The following is a 5,133-nucleotide window of genomic DNA, read 5'->3' on the forward strand; positions in this document are numbered from 1 at the left end:
CCATTTTGAAAGGATTTCAGTCTTTTATGAGGTTTAGAATCATGACTTTATCAATACATGATGATTCTCTGATCTGACTCTGCCTTTCATTCCAGAGTTGAAAAAACGTTTAAAGATATTTTCATGATGACACTCCAACAGCATCCCTCATAGTTCTTTGCACAGTTCAAATCCTCATTCAGACTGTCCTTGACATCACTATTACTGCTCTATGCGTCCAGTCAAACTAGGTTCAGTCATGTGGTTTCAGTTTCCTTAAATTTTTTCTTTCATGACACATCATGCTCACAGTGACACATTCTCTGGAACTAATCCAGAGTTTTGTGCAAAATTTTTTTTCTTATCAATGCAAGCATATTTGTACATGTTGAATGAGTGTGGTTCTACATTCCAGAGTTGAATTGAATTAAACTAATTTAGAGTATAATTTCAAATAATGGTATTTGTTTCTTTCAGTAGATAACTGTAATAGGTTTTACACTTGATGGCTGCATAAGATTATCATTACATATTAGTTATAGATAATAATTTGAGATCAGAGTCTTAGCCAAGGATTTAGTGATCTAGCTTCATATTTTCCTTTGGCAAATGGTATTTTTATTTCCCGTCCTAGTTCCCTGTTGCAAACTGTGAGTGTCTTTGCCTACTTTTCTATCCAATAGAGATTAATTTTAAATGACAAATAAATGCTTTTTACCATATTTGAATATAATTGAAGAATGGAATTATGTTCATGTTTTTTATGTTAATTCCAGAATTAACACAAGATATAGCTACTTTGAAAAACTACTGTAAATTTTATCAGGTGTAAAGTGACAATATTAATAATATACAAAGTTCATCATATCACTTAATGTACATCTGAAAACAATATTTAGTAAATATGATTAGAGCCAATGATAGATAAATTGAAAATAAAATACAATAAAATTAATCAGATAGTTACCTATCTAAAAGTTTAAGATAAATAATAATCAATATTCAGACTCCATATTTCACTGATTTTTAAATTAAATGCCTGAATTCTGAAGTGTTCTACTTGATTTTTTTTCATAGCATTTTGTCTTTATGTAAACCTAAGGAGGAGATTAAGATTAAGATGAGTACTATAAAAGTTATCTTCTGAAGTTCAGTTAAGTGAAATAATTGGGTTGCTGGCAAGATTTGTTAATGATGGTGAAATACCCTTGGGGTCCAATTAGCCACAGTTAAGAAACTTTACAGATTTTGCCTACAAACAGGATACCTGTGGCACCTTTAAGACTCAAGAGGAAGATCTTATACAAAGATACCATTTATAAATCAACAAAGACACTTTCCGTAGCTGAGATAGTTGATATTTTAACTTTACAACTTACCTCATTTTTGGTGAACTAATAGTTGCCGGAAGCCCTGGTCATGGACCTATTTCAGACACATTCATAAGTGAGATGACTTTTTTTCATGAAATCATATAATCATAGACCCTCAAGTTTAAATGATCTTACAAATTATATAATCATCCCTCATCCTCACTAATATGAGATTTAAATCCTTTCTTCAGTAAGCATCCAGAACGTTAGGCTCAACTACAATGCTACCAACTTAGAAGTAAAAATGTGTATTTATTCTCAGTGATACATATTTATATTAGTTAAAAGAATAATTAGAATAGTTTTATATTTTGACTTCACATCCAAAATTTCCCCACTTAATGATACATTAAAATTTTCCTAAGATATAACACAACTTTTTAAAACACCATTTCTCCAATGATAATCATTCCATTAACACAGCTAAATTTTTCACATCTCTTAATAATTGTAAATAATGAATTTTCCTTTTCAAAAATATTTTGCATTAGAATTTATTCCTAGTAAGAATATTGTGGAGCCAAAGAAAAATGAAAAAGTAATTTCTATTTCTTCAGAGTTATTTCTAAAACAATTAGACATCAGTTCAGTTCAGTTCAGTTGCTCAGTCTTGTCCGACTCTTTGCAACCCCATGAGTCACAGCACTCCAGGCCTCCCTGTCCATCACCAACTCCCGGAGTTCACTCAAACTCATGTCCATCGAGTCGGTGATGCCATCCAGCCATCTCATTCTCTGTCGTCCCCTTCTCCTCCTACCCCGAATCTTTCCCAGCATCAGAGACTTTTCCAGTGAGTCAACTTGTCACATAAGGTGGCCAAAGTATTAGAGTTTCGGCTTTAGCATCAGTCCTTCCAATGAACACCCAGGATTGATCTCCTTTAGAATGGACTGGTTGGATCTCCTTGCAGTCCAAGGGACTCTCAAGAGTCTTCTCCAGCACCACAGTTCAAAAGCATCAATTCTTCGGTGATCAGCTTTCTTCACAGTCCAACTCTCACATCCATACATGACCACAGGAAAAACCATAGCCTTGACTAGATGGACCTTTATTGGCAAAGTAATGTCTTTGCTTTTTAATATACTATCTAGGTTGGTCATAACTTTCTTTCCAAGGAGTAACATAACTATGTCTAATTCTGCTTTATGTATTTACACACTGTTATCTTTTCTGATCATTTCTGGGATCCCAATTCAAAATAAGGGAATATAATCAAGCTGTAGCACTTTGTTTCCACTTCAGCATAAAGTTTTCATTTTGGATAATTTAAAAACAAAATTCTTTATCCTTGGAAGGGATAAAGAATTTTTTTCCACAATACATTGTGTTATATTTATGGTTTCTCTTCTCTTTTTTTTGGGAAATGTATATCCCAAATTTTTCATTCTATTAGTAATGCAGTATCCTGGAATGAGGAATGATAGCTAGTATGGAAAGACTGGAGAGGAAGGCATGGGAATGCATTTGGCAAAAGCGTAAAGGAGTAGGAAGAGCATTCCTATCATGGTTGGATGAGCTGCTGTTGTTTGGTAATAAAATACCAGGCATTAAGGGCAATTAACCAGAATTATTTTTATCACTCTGTGTAAACATACATACATTAAAATACAGATTAAGTATCCAATAAATATTATTGGGGGCTTCCCTAGTGGCTCAGAGGGTATTTGTTGAATGAATTAACTTGTAATAAGTATTTATCAGTACGCAACAGATTTGATATGCTTGTGTTAGTCTGTGTATAAATGTATAGTGCATTATCTATCTCTTTATCTTACCTGGTAAGCTCTTTCAGTTAGTTCTCCACATTGAAATTTTCATTTTAAAACTTTGAAAATAAGAATTTCTTTCCCACAATATAACAGTGTTAAATTGTATGTGGATCAAAATTTTAAAGAATAAAAAATCAATTCATAAATGCCATAATCATCTTGAAAGTAAAATGACTCAGTAAGATTCTCTTTCTTAGAGGCAAGAATATTTTCACATTCACACCAGAAAGAGTATCAGAAATTATTAAATTGGAATGTAGCTTCCTTTCAAAAGCTTGCTTCTCATCAAGTAATGATAAACAGAGCAGGAGAATGAACACTTAAATTTCTCTTAAGTTTATGGTTGGGACAAGCAGTTGCATACTTACCCATGGAAAATGGTAATTCACCAAGCATTTAGCTATCATCTAATAGGTTTTAAGAACTACAGATATTATGCCTGGTACTATGAAAAGTGAGGAAACACAACTGAATGCTATATGTGTTCTAATAGGTACCAGAGAGGATGTGTTGTGAAAGACTTTTATTTATGTCTATATATATGTGCAATCCTTAAAGTGCCTACTTATGATAGATATTTATTGATGATGCCTTTCCACAGTAAAAGCTGAGGGTTCAGATGCAAATTCTAATGGACGAGGGAATAACTCTTACATCTGAGTGGTAACTCTAGGCTTACAGGATAAATCTGAGAATTGAAATTTGTAAATTGACTAAAAGGAAGGCTCAGAAGTAGGGAGCACTAAGATGACTTATCAGACTCACATGGAATTGGAGCCAGGAGAAGAATCCAGATCCCATATAGATAGCCCAACATTTTCTTGGTAAATTAAAAGTTGACTGATAGGTGTTTACAGGCGAGAGAGACTAGATGTCTGAAGAGGTAGAAAGCATCAGGGAGGAAGAATTTAAAAAAAGAAATAACATTAAAGCAACTATGGGACAAAAGTACCAAGGACGTGCGCCACCGTCACTGTCACTGCTCTGTTTTTGTTCTAAGACATTCAAACAATAACTCTTTCCTGATAAACAAGTATCATGCTTTATCTTTGTAGGCAATTCAGGCCCCAGGAAGATGGGAGTTCATAAATGAATCTCATGGCTCCCAACAATGTGACTGAATTTGTTCTCTTGGGACTCACATCAGAATCCACACTTGAAGAAAATACTCTTCGTTGTATTTTTGCTCATTTTCCTGTTTACTATATTGGCCAACCTGCTCATCGTCATCACCATCTCCCTCAGCCCCACACTTTCTGCTCCCATGTACTTATTTCTCACTCACTTGTCCTTCATAGATGGAATCTTCACCTCTGTCACCACCCCCAAAACGATCCCTGACCTGCTGTACCACAAGAGAACGATCTCCTTGGGTGGCTGCCTGACTCAGCTCTTTCTGGAGCACTTCCTGGGAGCATCAGAGGTGATCGTCCTCACTGTAGTGGCCTGTGGCCGCTACGTGGCCATCTGCAGGCCTCTGCACCACACGACCGTCACGCGACAGGGGCTCTGCCAGCTCCTGGTGCTGGTGGCCTGGATCGGGCCATTGTGCACGCCACCATGCAGATATCATTCATTGTGGACTTGACCTTCTGTGGCCCCAACATCATTAACCACTTCATGTGTGATTTCTTTTCCCTGTTGGAAATTGCCTGCAGCAACACTTACAGGCTGGGAATGGTGGTTGCCACTAACAGTGGGGGCATATGTTTACTTATTTTTTTAATGCTTCTCATCTCTTACACAGTCATCCTGAGCTCCTTGAAATCCCACGGCTCTGAAGGACAGTGCAAGGCCCTCTCTACATGTGGCTCCCACTTTACAGTAGCGGTGCCCTTTTTTATCCCTTGTATTTTCACCTATACCCATCCAGTGATAGTTACCCCGAAGACAAGTTGGTGAGTGTGTTCTTTGCGATCCTCACTCCCTTGTTAAATCCTATCATTTATACAGTGAGAAACACAGAGGTGAAAAATGCTGTGAAGAGTTTGTTGAAGAGGAGAGTAATGTAG

General features: G+C 36.2%; 1 pseudogene; it reads left to right on the forward strand.

The window, feature by feature from the left end:
* The first annotated feature begins 4,210 nt into the window (after positions 1 to 4,210).
* Positions 4,211 to 5,133, forward strand: LOC129560390 (olfactory receptor 4C3-like; annotated as a pseudogene).

Source organism: Moschus berezovskii, chromosome 16 (assembly GCF_049115385.1).
Source record: "Moschus berezovskii isolate FMDL1 chromosome 16, NW_MosBer_1.0, whole genome shotgun sequence".
In the NCBI taxonomy this organism is placed as follows: Eukaryota; Metazoa; Chordata; class Mammalia; order Artiodactyla; family Moschidae; genus Moschus; species Moschus berezovskii.